This window comes from Euleptes europaea, chromosome 12, assembly GCF_029931775.1.
Source record: "Euleptes europaea isolate rEulEur1 chromosome 12, rEulEur1.hap1, whole genome shotgun sequence".
Lineage (NCBI taxonomy): Eukaryota > Metazoa > Chordata > Lepidosauria > Squamata > Sphaerodactylidae > Euleptes > Euleptes europaea.
This window is the reverse complement of record NC_079323.1, coordinates 15,581,899-15,596,183: the sequence shown is the minus strand read 5'-3', so window position 1 is coordinate 15,596,183 and position 14,285 is coordinate 15,581,899. Positions and strand designations below refer to the sequence as shown.

The 14,285-nt window shown below is 43.0% G+C and overlaps 1 protein-coding gene across 1 annotated transcript in view; it reads left to right on the top strand.

Annotated features, from left to right (window-relative positions):
• TRPC6 (transient receptor potential cation channel subfamily C member 6) overlaps positions 1–14,285 on the top strand; it is an 85,524-nt gene that overhangs the window by 41,066 nt on the left and 30,173 nt on the right. The gene's annotated exons all lie outside the window — the stretch shown is intronic.

Below are 14,285 nucleotides of genomic sequence, written 5' to 3'. Positions count from 1 at the left end.
CTTCACCCCCCTACTGCAGCCTGTGCTGTGCATTTTGGAGAGGGCAGGTCAGGAGACCCTACGTGCTGGGCAAGATTTGGAAATTGTTACCGATTGAAACAATGGTTCAGGCTTCGGCCTACTAAGGCCCTGCAACAGAAGGTGGAAAGGGGGGTCAGGAGAAATTACTCCCCCCTCTCCTAATGGAAGTACTTTCCTAATAGAAAAAATACTTCAACCCAGATTATTTAATACTAAAAACCAAGAACAGGAAGATAAACATTTAAGCATGGGTAGAGATATTTCATTTTGACCCTAATGGTTTCTCTTTGGAGCCTATTATGAGTTTGGACTGCAATCTACATTCTTTTCTCATGCATTGTAATGTAAGGCAGCTGTCTAATAAAATTTTCCTCATCCATAATTTAATCCAAGACCATGTCGCCAGTTTCACACAGGACAGCAAGAGATCTTATATGAATGAAATGTCAGTCCAGATACAACATAGTTTTGCTTTAATTATTCCATTTTATATCCCCCAGTTTTTAGGAGGTAGAAGAGATTACATCATGGAAGGCAGGTGTTCAGAAACAGTTCTGTTAAGAGTGCAGTATAATTATGTGTATATCACATTCTTTTGCCCAGAAGGTTAAGGGCAAGGTTACGGGGCACATTTTCAGTTTTTAGACAAATGGAGCGTTTTCTGAAGAGTCAGCAGACACATAAAAGTCAAAGGGCAATTAAGTTCCCATTGTTAATTTACTTTTGATTGCAGGTTGTAGAGTACCCTGGCTCATATAAATTATGATCATTTTCTGTAGGTAGGGTTGCCAACCTCCAGGCACTAGCTGGAGATCTCCTGCTATTACAACTGATCTCCAGCCGATAGAGATCAGTTCACCTGGAGAAAATGGCCACTTTGGCAATTGGACTCTATGGCATTGAAGTCCCTCCCCTCCCTAAACCATGCCCCTCCCCAATCCTCACACCTGCCAAGAAAGAGGCATCTTTCTAAATATTGTCAAAGGCTTTCATGGTCAAAGTTCATTGGTTCTTGTAGGTTATCCAGGCTGTGTGACCGTGGTCTTGGTATTTTCTTTCCTGACATTTCGCCAGCAGCTGTGGCAGGCATCTTCAGAGGAGTAACACTGAAGGACAGTGTCTCTGAAGGACAGAGGAGTAACACTGAAGGACAGAGACACTGTCCTTCAGTGTTACTCCTCTGAAGATGCCTGCCACAGCTGCTGGCGAAACGTCAGGAAAGAAAATACCAAGACCACGGTCACACAGCCCGGATAACCTACAAGAACCAAAGGCATCTTTCTGTTAGCACTTTTGAATAAGCTTAGCCCAATAAAAGAGGGCTATAACATGATGTGAATTAATCAGGTGTCCCCTGGACAGGCAGGGTTAGAACAGTATTTAGCCTTCTAGTATTTTTTTACTTTTCTATAATGTAGTGTTAGTTTGCAATTGATGATGTCTTTGCCCACGCAGCAAGTCCCCTGGGGAGAAGTAAACATAGTTCTGAAACAGTGTTTTGCCTAATTTAGCAACTTTTTGTCACAAACACAGGAAGCAACTGTCAAGTGGGGATTCATGCCTCAGTTGTAAGGCATATGTTGTGCATAGTAAAGATCCAGCGTGGTGTAGTGGTTAATACTGGTGGTTTGGAGCAACAGACTCTGATCTGGAGACCTGGGTTTGAGTCCCCACTCCTCCACATGAGCGGTGGAGGCTAATCTAAGTCGGCTGCGACTTGGCGGCACTGTACACACACACACACACACACACACACACACTTGATGTTACATGTATTTAAAAATCAGTGCCATACACAGTGGGCTCAAAACTGTACAACATGCATTTGCAATACAAGTTGATCTAACCAGTGAAAACTGGAGTACTGGAACCATCGACAAAGCCAGAAGCTAATATTAAATGGAACAAAATAGGGAATATTTACTTCTTCATTCATATGTTAATAAATCTAGCAGTCTTAACAGCTCACTGAGAACCAGTCTCACATGCGACCTTGCTGTCATGCATAAGATATGCCTCTCCCGTTTCAGGGGTTTGTATACATATGGATGAGCTTGTATAACCTAATTCAGACATTGTTTCTGCATGAAGTGGTGGGTATATATGCCAGGTTTACTGAGGTATAAATTCTTCTTGGACTAAACTATACTTGTGAAGGCTTTCAACATTGTTCTTGTTAGGAAGCCTAGTATGATAGTGATTTCCTGTTTTTGCTAGGTCACAGGGCCTCCTAACCACCATCCAAATTGTGCACTGTTACCAGCTGAAGGAATTTACTAAAAGCGTTGGTGAGATTTTATTATCATGCATTAAGTGTTGTGGTGGCTGATAAATGCAAATGGCAGTAGCCAAGGCAATTCACTTTACACTCCAGAATGTACTTTATGACAGGTCCTCAGTTATCGCTCGTTGGGATTTACTAATGTCTTGAAGGTAGGCCAGTAAAATGAAGGCTTTTAGCACAAATCCTTTTCACATTCAGTTTCTCTGTATTTCTATCATGATTTTTTTTTTGTGCCAGTCAGCTGAGTGACAATGTGGTCCCGCTCTCTTTAAGGTGGATAACTTGAATTCCCATCTGTATCTGTTAGTAACATGGGAACAGGTCAGTGAAATAAATAAATGTTTTGGCTGCTAATGGACCTGGTACAAACATGTTTGTTTATGTTTTAATTGAAGTTTTAATTGTTGGTTTTCATGTCTGTGCCTGTAGGGGACCCTGTATGTCAAGCAACTAGCAAGTTAAACAGGCTCAACCAGATGTAACACTTTTGAATTGTACAATTACTCAATAACCTTTGTCTGTCTATGGCCATTTTTACTTCTATGTTTATCCCCATGTTATGGGCCCCGTGGTGCAGAGTGGTAAGCTGCAGTACTGCAGTCCAAGCTATGCTCATGACCTGAGTTCAATCCCGACGGAAGTCGGTTTCAGCTAACCGGCTCAAGGTTGACTCATCCTTCCATCCTTCCGAGGTCGGTAAAATGAGTACCCAGCTTGCTGGGGGTAAAGTGTAGATGACTGGGGAAGGCAATGGTAAATATAGTCTGCCTAGTAAACGTCAGGATATTATGTCACCCCATGCTTGCACAGGGGACCACCTTTACCTTACCTTACCTCCATGTTAGTGGTAATAACCAGGTGGACATGTGACTTCCAGGTTACCTGTAAGTATACATGTGGAAACTATCACATCTGGTTAGGCCCTTAGAGTGAGAGACAGTTGATTGACCAAGCTCATCCAGTGAGCTTTATAGCTGAACAGAGTTTGGAACTTGAGCTTCCCTCATCAAACAGTAGCCCACTCAGGAATATTATACAGACCTGGGATAAATCCTGACTCCTCCTCCTTTAACCCCCTATTTATTTTATTTATTTATATGGAATGTTTCTATGCCACCTCTCCAGAGTCCTGGTCAAGGCAAAGACTTCTATGTGAGACTCTGGAGAATTGCTGCCAATCCCAGAAGACAATGCTGTCTGCCTGAATCTTTGGGGAAGGACTGGATAACAGTCCAAATAAACAACTCTGCGGCCCAAATAAAGTCTTATGCTTTTAGGGGGGGAAATCCAAATGCCACCACAGTAGTCTTTGTAATTAAAAGCCCTGCATGGCAGTGAATTTTTTATGCTTCTGTGCCTTCTTGAGTTCTCAGCTGCAAATCTGATTTATAGTGTATGAGGAATACAGTGTTTGGAGTAAACATCAATCTGGAGCTAATGAAAGTTTAATAGTGTTTCTATTCTAGGAGCGAAATCTTGGTCCTGATGACTTCCACTAGGCAGTGATCCCATTCTTCCTTAGGAATCGTGCATCAATTTTGGTGAATAGGAAGGCAGAATATGTTTTCCTATGAGTGCTAGAGATAGCTCTCAGTAAAGGGCTAGAAAGAATCGCTCTCTTTCTCCAAGCCAAGATCATCTTGTCCCAAACACAGTTTAACATAGTTAAGGCAGCTTTTCCAATGGGGGTGTGATAACCTGCCCCAGCATCAGCTGCAGCATCAGCCAACATGGGAGCAGGTGGGAACAGTATCCTAATGGTACATCCCTGCACTGCTTGCTGCTGCCCCCCCTCCACTGCCCCCCTTTCCATCTTTTGTATCTTTGCAAAAGCAGACAGAACATGGATGCTCTAGGCTGATCCTGCATTAAGCAGAGGGTTGGACTAGATGGCCTGTATATGGCCCCTTCCAGCTCTATGATTCTGTGATACCACACTAGGCTCCCCCCACAGCCCAGCGACCACCTTCCATCCCCTTTCTCTGGCTGAGGCGAGATGTGAAGGCTACAGCATATCTCAGCTGGGAAAAGGGGGGGGGAAGCCCTTTAAAGAAGAAGAAGAAGATTTGGTTTTTATACCCCGATTTTCTCTACCTTGAAGGAGTCTCAAAGCGGCTTACAATCACCTTCCCTTCCCCTCCCCACAACAGACACCTTATGAGGTAGGTGGGGCTGAGAGAGTTCGAAGAGAACTGTGACTAGCCCAAGGTTACTCAGCAGGCTTCATGTGTAGGAGTGGGGAAACCAACCTGGTTTACCAGATTAGAGTCTGTCGCTCATGTGGAGTGGGGAAACAAACCGGGTTCTCCAGATTAGAGTCCACCAGTCTTAACCACTACTCCACGCTGGGGAAGGGGAGATGTAGAACCACTCAGATTCCCTCCCCAGTATTGGTTTTGGGGGTGGGGAGAATGCACATGGAAGCTTCTCCCACATCCGAAGCCTCTTGAGTTCCCCACAGGGAAAAGTCCCCACATCTGTTTAATACAGTTTCTATTCCATTTTAAGATTATGCGGACTATAGTTTTTCATTGTGCTCAGTCATCACTATTGTTCTCTGACTCTCTCTCTCTTTCTCTCTATCTCTTTTGCTTAATACCAAGCTTGGAGGAGAACTCGAGTGAATTCAAAAGATTACACACTGTTGTGTGACCTTTTCATTGGTCCTAAGACACCAAATTCAGCCAGCTACAGCCTTTAAGAACTACTAGCGTCCAGGCACACAATTGCAAGAAGAGTTTTGGACCTGGACAATAATGCATAATGTTGAACATCCCTCATAGCCGACAAGAACATGTGTGTGAATCCAAACTTGTCAATATGGATAAAAGTCTCTGTATTTTTGTTTAGCTGCTTAGCTAATGAAAATGTAAAGATGTTTGGGTTTCCATTAAGAAGGAGATGGACCTGCATTTCTCTCCCCTCCATGAATCTTTATTGATTTGGGGATTATGGAAGTGTTTGCTTCTCTCTAGGTTTCAAGGATTGGACCAGACTTCATAACTTTATTGAAGGTGGCTTAATAAAGCAATGGCCTGTGAGAAAGTCTATCTAAACCCAAGGTTTTTTTTTATAGTTTCAAGTTTTTAATAACATCTTTGACCTCTTTGTGCCTGGGATGTTTAAAATAGCATTTTGCTCATCGTTGCAATGGTAACTTTTAAACACTCAGTTTTAAGTGATCACTCCTCTCCAGTTTGCTTTTAATATTGGTTGTCTAAATATTGTGCACATCCCCCCAGAATTTGCTTTCCTGAATACATACATCTATTATATTCTTTGAAAACACCTCAGATGCTTGTATATTTCACTCCTCCAAAAAAAGTCATAGAAGATCAATTTAGAAAGGAGAAACTCAGGATGTTTCATTTCCAAGGGATAGGCTAGCAAGTACTCTGCTGTGTTATCTCTTCTGTAATAAAGAATGCTTGGTAAGTCAGAGAGTTCTTTCTATTTTCGGGGGTTCTCAAACTTATTTCTGTCAGCTATTAATCTTTAGCCTCTGCTGGAACTTGAGGTTTTATGCTGGGCTGCCAGACTTTAACACTGTCTCCTGCCCCCAGCCCTCTCTCTGCTTCTCTTATTATTGACCAGTACTCTTGCCAACAACCCCCTGCTGAAAAGCTTTACAAGTATCCCATGTCGTGAAGACTGACATGTCGGAGGTAGAATCAGCATTTTGTAAACATCTTTAAATTCCTCTTCCCATCTCTAGGTAATACTAACCCTCTCAATGCAGGAGTATCTTATTTAAATTTCAGCGCCTTTGCGTAGGTTTAACATGCTTAGACTCAAGAGCACTTTCCACCCATTATTATTAATTTTTTTTTACAGTTTTTCTTGTTTGCCTTTTATACTGTTATGGTTACATTCTGATGTGCTTTACTGTGAACCAAGGGTCCGCAGACTTGTCATGATGGAAACTGATGGGAGAGGCTGTAGCACTGTGCATAAATACATTCTTTGCATATAGAAAGTTCCAGGTTCAATTCCCAGCATCTCCAGATAAAAGAATCTTAGGGACCAAGTGATGGGAAAAACTGCCTGAGGCCATGGGGACCTGCTGCCAGTCCATGTAGAAAGCAGATATTGTCTGACTCCGGCCTTTTATGCATGGCTGTTTCCCTCATAGTCACCCCTCTGATGACTTTGGTACTTTGTTTTGATTATACATATCTTTCCCCACTGTTGAAGATTGCCTCTCTCTCTCCCTGTGTTTCCCCATGTTTTGCCCATGTTTTCAGGGACCTGCTCTATCCTGAATTTGAAAATTGGCTGGCGATCAGTTGTAATAGCAGGAGATCTCCAGCTAGTACCTGGAGGTTGGCAACCCTCTTTGTGATTATATTAATGTAAGCCACCCTGAACCTGACTTTTGCCATGGAAGAGGTCAGGGTAAATCAGAAGGGTTTTTCTTTTCTTTTCTCAATATAGTGAAATGTGGAAGTTTATGCGCAGATAAACCAAAGCAGTGTCTTGGTTATTAATATAAGTGCTACGGTGACCTTGTTTTATTAAACCTTATAAAAATCAAAGAAAAACTAAATATTCAAAATTTGGAAAGAAAGTTGTATTTATTTATCTTGAATTTACAATGTGTTTTGTTTGCTTTTTGTTTGTCAAGTCTGTCTTGCTATGTATTCTACATTGTGATTTTATAAGGTAGATTGGGTCCTTAGTGGTGTGTGTTGTAAGGATCTTCCTGAGAGAGCTGTAAACTAGTGTAAAAAAAAGATCATTAGCACATTATCTTGATACTTACAGGACAATGATTAGCACATTACCTTGATACTTTTTGCAGGACAATGATTCAGCTCAAACCCAACCCCTTTCTGACTATATATTACTCTTCCTACACACTTGACACTGAGAGACACTGTCCTTCAGTGTTACTCCTCTGAAGATGCCTGCCACAGCTGCTGGCGAAACGTCAGGAAAGAAAATACTAAACCACGGTCACACAGCCCGGATAACCTACAAGAACCAGTGTGAAAAAAAGTTTGCCAAAAGGATACTTAAATATAACCACATACAAAAGATCAGCAATCAGATCTACAAAAACAGTCCAAGCCCAGGGACCTCACCATTCTCTCTCCAGTGACCTAAACACTTTATTCTATCTTGGCTGCTCTGGTTGCCAGTCTTATTTGGGCCCTGCTGGTACTGCCATTTTCTCTTGACTCAGGCTCTCCATGTGCTCACATCGCGCATTTTCTTTCACAGTTACAATGAGCGATATTTCAAGGAGTACAGTGTCTGCAGAACCAGCTGCATTCAGCCTGGCAGCTTGTTGGTAGTTCATGCATGGTCAAGATGCATAAACCCCAGGATCATGGGAAGGTCATGTATAATTTAAAATCAGATACATTAAAATGCTGAATGGGAGACCAGTCAAGAATACTCTGCAGAGGAAGGCAATTGCAAACGCCCTCTGATTCTTACTTGCCTTAGATGCCCCTTGCTGCAGTCTCCATAAATCAGTTGCGACTTGACGGCACTTAACGTATGTAAGCTGTAAAGAACACAAGATTTTAATTTCTGTGAATACATTAGCAATTAATCGGATGCTCATTAAGTTAGAATTGCTCTCCTGAATTCAGTTCCTTCATCTGATTCTGGTGCCTCCTGTTTTGTAACCTGCTTCGCTAAAGCCCACAAACCAATTCCCTTGGAGTTGCCCTTAAGTACTCCAGATAAATGTCAATGAGAGTTTTTAATGACTTCTTTGGTGAACTTTGCTGACATCACGCTTCCCGCAGGAAGGGAGGGCAAGAGATTCTAAGACGAGCCTGGGAAATTTGCGGTGGGTGAAATGGCCTTTGTGTGGAAAGTAGGGGGGAAAGAATGCTAAATGACATGCTAAGTACAAGAGAATGCTAAATACAGAATGAGTGGCAGCCCAGATATTGACAAAAAACCTAGCATTTATTTATATAACTTTTCCCTCAAAAACTTTTGAAATGTCTCATGTACGCAATATCCTTCCACGAGTGGACATGTTCATGGAGGAGAGGGCTATCTATGGCTACTAGTCAAAATGGACACTAGTTATGATGCATACCTGTTCTCTCCAGGATCAGAGGAGCATGCCTACTATATTAGGTGCTGTGGAACACAGGCAGGACAATGCTGCTGCAGTCTTATTTGTGGGCTTCCTAGAGGCACCTGGTTGGCCACTGTGTGAACAGACTGCTAGGCTTGATGGACCTTGGTCTGATCCAGCATGGCTTTTCTTATGTTCTTACGTTCTAGTTTCTGTATTGTCTGATGCAAGGAGAGATACTATATGTTGTGTTAACTGTGTTTTATCAGCGATAGGTGTTGTGGCAGAAAGCTTCCTGCTGCAACTCCAGGCAGCTTTATAGCAGTTTTGTACCTTTTGATATCAGCAGTAGACACCTTACGCACTGATTTCAGGCAGTGGCCAGTTTCTGCTTTTATCTAACGACGGAGCTGTGCCTGAAGGCAAGCTGGGATAAGTGTTTGCTGTTTGATTTCACTACTGCAAGTTTTGTTCCGGAGTATCCAGACAGTTCTTGTAATTAAATAGGTAAGCATGCCTGCGTTCCCAGTGCTTTTTACCCCAAGTTGCTCTACTATCTAAACCTCATCTTTAGCAATATGTTATGTTATGAAGAGTATTTTCTTTTTACAGCATACATTTAAGTTTCTTTTACTTTTTGGAAAGAAATACTCCACCCACATGGCAGTCTGTGGCTGTACAGTGAATGCGTACATTTTTTATATCTTGAACACATGAACATATGAAAATGAACACACGAAGCTGCCTTATACTGAATCAGACCCTTGGTCCATCAAAGTCAGTATTGTCTACTCTGACAAGCAGCAGCTCTCCAGGGTCTCAGGCGGAGGTCTTTCATATCACCTACTTGTCTCATCTCTTTAACTGGAGATGCCGGGGATTGAACCTGGGACCTTCTGCATGCAAAGCAGATGCTCTACCACTGAGCCACAGCCCTTCCCTATCTTCATTAACTTCATTAAATCTTTATTAACTCTGTATATTTATTAGATTTTTCGGAGCTCAGTCTGGACTGATAACTACAGGAAGATGATGTCAGTTCTTGTTAGCTGTAGAAATGAGTTTCTCCTCTTTCTGTTCTAGAGCAGAATGAATTACTGTTTTTTGGCAGATTTTGCATCCGCACAGATATTCTTCATGATTTTAGCCAACATGTATCCACTGTGGTAAAAGACTCTAGGGGTGGAAGGTAGGGTTGCCAGGTGCCTGGTGGTGGCGGGCAAACCCCTGGCAATTTGCCCCTTTGCCCGTCGACCAGCTGACGGTCAGCCAGCAAACATGCACACACGTACACGCCGCTGCAGGTCACTTCTGGTTTACAACCAGAGGTCCCGCCTCGCGAGGGGCCTTATGCCACTCAAACTAAGAGTTTGGTGGCATAAGGCCTCTTGCGAGACGGGACTGATGCACACATGCGTCGGCACATCCATGCATCGCTGCGTGATCCCGAGCTGTGTCTTAAAAGTCTCCCATTGGAAAAACCGGGAAAAAAAGAGGAAAAAAGGTAAAGAAGTTTTAGAAGATATTTACACTTTTATTACTTTCCAGTTTTCCATCTTGTGCGGAGAACCCTTTGCAGCTCATTCCTGGGGTCTCATTGTCAGTGTAATGGGAGATGTTTGTTTTTTTATTTAGATAATTGGGCATGCCAAAGGCAAAATGCTACAGGTTTGCTTTCAGGATTGGGCTTCTGTAGCCCTTTTGAAAGAAGAAAACCACAGTCTTAAAATGTCGGTGTGTCCCCATGGCAGACATGGGGACACGGTCACATCTCGTTGCGCCCTTGGTGTAGTGGTGAAGAGAGCCAGTGTGGTTGTAGTGGTTGAGAGCGGCGGACTCTAATCTGGTGAACCGGGTTGGTTCCCCCACTCCTACACGTGAAACCATCTGGGTGACCTGGGGTTAATCACAGTTCTCTTCGAGCTCTCTCAGCCTCACCTACCTCACAAGGTGTCTGTTGTGGGGAGAGGAAGGGAAGGAGATTGTAAGCCTGTTTGATTCTCCGTAAAAGGTAGAGAAAATCAGGGTATAAAAACCAACTCCTCCTCCTCCTCTTCTTCTTCCTCTTCTTCTTCTGATGTTGAAGTATTTGGTAAAGCTTCTTTCATTGCATCTTTCAGCAACTAACTCTTAACTGAAAATACACAGAAGGGATTGACTAGCCTGGTGGAATTTGGCTAGAGGAACTCAAAACAAAGAAAGGAGAGAAAGACTCAAAGTTAGATAGGCAGCAAAACATCCTTCCACCCATACCTGTTTCTACCCATAAAGGAAGAGGGCTGTATCTCATTGGTAGAGCACCTGCAGAGGGCCCCTGGTTCAATCCTCACCATCTCCAGTGAAAAGGATCTCAAGTAGCAAGTAACATGCAAGATCTCTACCTGAGGCCCTGGAGACCCACTGCCACTCTGAGTAGACAGTACAGAGCTTTGGTCTGGTTCAGAATAAGCAACAAGAGAAGGAGGTCTTCACCAAACCCGAAGCAAAAGCAAATGATAATTGGTGCAGAAGAAGAATTAATTTTAATTCATTCTGGGGTCTCAGAGTGAATTAAAATTAATTTTTCCCACTGCACCAATTCTCTCTCTCTCTCTCTCTCTCTCTCTCTCTCTCTCTCACTCTTTTTTTTTTACTGATTCAGTATAAGGCAGCTTCATGTGTATTTGCATACTTCCATTTTATATTGTGATGGATTTTAATTGTTTCTCACTCTGGGGCCTGTCTAGCTTAAAAGACAAGAATAAATAAATATACCTGATATGGGAGAGTAGATTTGGACTTCATGGATGTTGGCTATACGAGGAATGGTACTGACAGTGGCAACTCCCGACCCCACCCAGCCTATTAATAGAGTATATTCCCTCTTCTAGGAACGTCAGGTGTTTTTATGTGGCCCTTGTTACACGTAAGACGAGTTTATGCTCCAGAGGACGTGGAATATCCTAAAAATAGCTTTGTTGCAGTTTGTATCATTTTTATGTGGCAGTCTAAAAAAGAGAGATGTTTTATACCATGTTGGTAAAAGTGAATGTAGAACCAGTGAGCAGTGATGAAATGAGGAAAAATTCAGAGCTTGAAGTAAGTGATACCTATTTTAAAATATTAAGCAATTCTGCTCAGAATCCTCTTCAGGTCTACTCAATGAGTTTTACTCCCAGGTAAATGTTGTAGTGGTTAGGAACGGTGGACTAATCTGGAGAACCGGGTTTGATTCCCCACTCATCAACATGAAGCCTGCTGGGTGACCTTGGGCTAGGGTTGCCAGGTTCCTCTTCACCATAGGCAGGAAGTTTTGGGGGCGGAGCATGAGGAGGGTGGGGTTTGAGGAGGGGAGGGATTTCAATGCCATAGAGTCCAATTGCCAAAGCAGCCATTTTCTCCAGGTGAACCGATCTCTATCGGCTGGAGACCGGTTGTAATAGCAGGAGATCTCCTGCTAGTACCTGGAGGTTGGCTACCTTGGGCTAGTCCCAGTTCTCTCTGAACTCTCTCAGCCCCACCTACCTCACAAGGTGTCTGTTGTGGGGAGGGGAAGGGAAGGCGATTGTAAGCCAGTTTGAGACTCTTAAAAGGTAGAGAAAATCTGGGTATAAAAACCAACTCTTCTTCTGAGGATTGAACTGTCTGTGTAGCTGGGAATGGCAAAATCCCACTGCAAATTAATTTGTGTTGGAGGTTAAGAGCTTACTATTCTCTTATGGGCAGATAATAATCACATGGAACAGACTGAAAACTCTACAGAATAGGAGCCAAGGTTTCCACACTGTTCAAATTGCTCTAACAGAAGTTAGAAATATATTTAGTAAGTGAAGCTTTTTGTGCCAGGGAGATGGAATGGAAGAAGCATTAATTATTATCAGATTGCTATTAAGACCACAGGAGAAAAGGCAGGTGTTGTTGTTTTTTTAAATGACAATTCTCATCAGTAACTGACAATTGGTAATTGTGCATTTTTTCCTAGCACCCGCTTCCCTGATTCTGTGGCTCAGTGGTAGAACCTCTGCTTTGCATGCAGAAGGTCCTAGGTTCAATCCCCAGCATCTCCAGTTAAAGGGACTAGGCAGGCAGGTGATGTGAAAGACCTCTGCCTGAGACTCTGGAGAGCCGCTGCCGGTCTGAGTAGACAATACTGACTTTGAGGGACCAAGGGTCTGATTCAGTATAAGGCAGCTTCATGTGTTCAAGTCAAAGCCACACATTTTCACTCTTTCTCTATAGTTATAACTGAGAGTTTAAATGCGAAGCGGAGGTTTGTGGGTGCTAAATTCTGCCTCAGTTTCCAGATGGTTCCGCATTTACAGGAGTCCCCTTGATTCGAGAATAAACAAATCAGATCCAAAGGCTTCCCAGCATGTAGTCAAGTACCGAAGTTGTTCTATGTGCCCCCTGCCTTGTCAGAAATGTAGCTCGTCTTTATATTTAATTTAGAGATTTGGAGTAGTGGATTCTATCAGGCTTTACTGGGGATTTTCTTTAGCTCTTGGAAAGTCCAAAATAATCTGTCTAACAGCATTTCAGATTTTTAAAAGGTGAACGACATTGTTCAACGTAATTGTTTTCCCTCTACAAATGATTTTTTTTGTAGTGTGCTTGATTAAAAAGGTGTTTGAAAAAGCTGTCTTGCAAGAAGAGTACTTCACACTGCATATGTTGTAGTATTAGAAAGATCCAAGGAGAATTAGTACCTGCATGTAGCACAATTGCCTTGGTGACCCTGTGAGCAGTTTGGGAATTCTGAGAACACTGGATGAGTGTCACCACAAAACAGTGGTGTTTGGGAGGGGGGGGGGGAAGAGGCAGCCTACCATAAAATGTCTGTCATGCAGGTTGGTACCAGCTACAGACTATTGGGAGGTTCCAAACCATGTATCGGGCTATGAGAAGGACAGCTATTTTCAAATGGGTGCTCCCTACAGATACAAAGGTGATGCTTCCTGCTCCAGGGACATGGAGAAAACCAGAATTAACTCTTAGCTTTGGGGAAGAAGTATATTGTCACTAAGAATCACATTGGTGGGTGCCTTGGCATTAGAGATCTCTGGTGATTATTCTCACTGAAGCCGCTACTAAAAACTAGAGATAAGAGATGCAGAGGTTTACCACACCCAACTCAATCTATCTTCCAGCCCATTTTGGGTATGGCCTGCCCTCTGCGCTATTTTTTGGCTGAAGGCCAGAAGAAAGACCCTCAATGTTGCGGTAGTTTTTATTTGAAACACCTTATTCGGTGGACAAACTGCCTGTAGTTCAAATCATAATTCCCTTGGTATTTACAAGTTTTCTTGTAAATACCAAGAGCCAGCGTGGTTAAGAGTGGTGGTATGGAGCAGTGGAGACTGATCTGGAGAACCGGGTTTGATTCCCCACTCCTCCACATGAGCGGCGGAGGCTAATCTGGTGAACTGGATTTGTTTCCCCCACTCCTCCACATGAAGCCAGCTGGGTGACCTTGGGCAAGTTACAGTTCTCTCAGCCTCACCCACCTCACAGGGTGTCTGTTGTGGGGAGGGGAAGGGAAGGTGATTGTAAGCTGGTTTGAGTCTCCCTTAAGTGGTAAAGAAAGTCTGCATATAAAAAACTCTTCTTCTTCTTCTTCTTTGCGTGTATTTAATAAAAGTTAATCTCTGTCCTAAGAGTTCTCTCCCAGCTCGTACAGTTGGTGCATATGCAGTAATTGTGCTGCAGGCATGGCCATTATTGTATTGCCATCTGGGAATCTGGCTTCTCCTGCCCTGAACCCAGTACACAGCACTACCCATGGTGGAGAATCACTTTGAAATTCAGTGCCCCCCTCTATACAAACACAGGATCAAGAGGCGTTTTAAATCTAGCCATGACTTGGATAGTCTAGGATAGCCTAAACTCGTCAGATCTCAGAAGCTAAGAAGGGTCAACCCTGGCAAGTATTTGGATGGGAATACTAGAATACTAGGAATA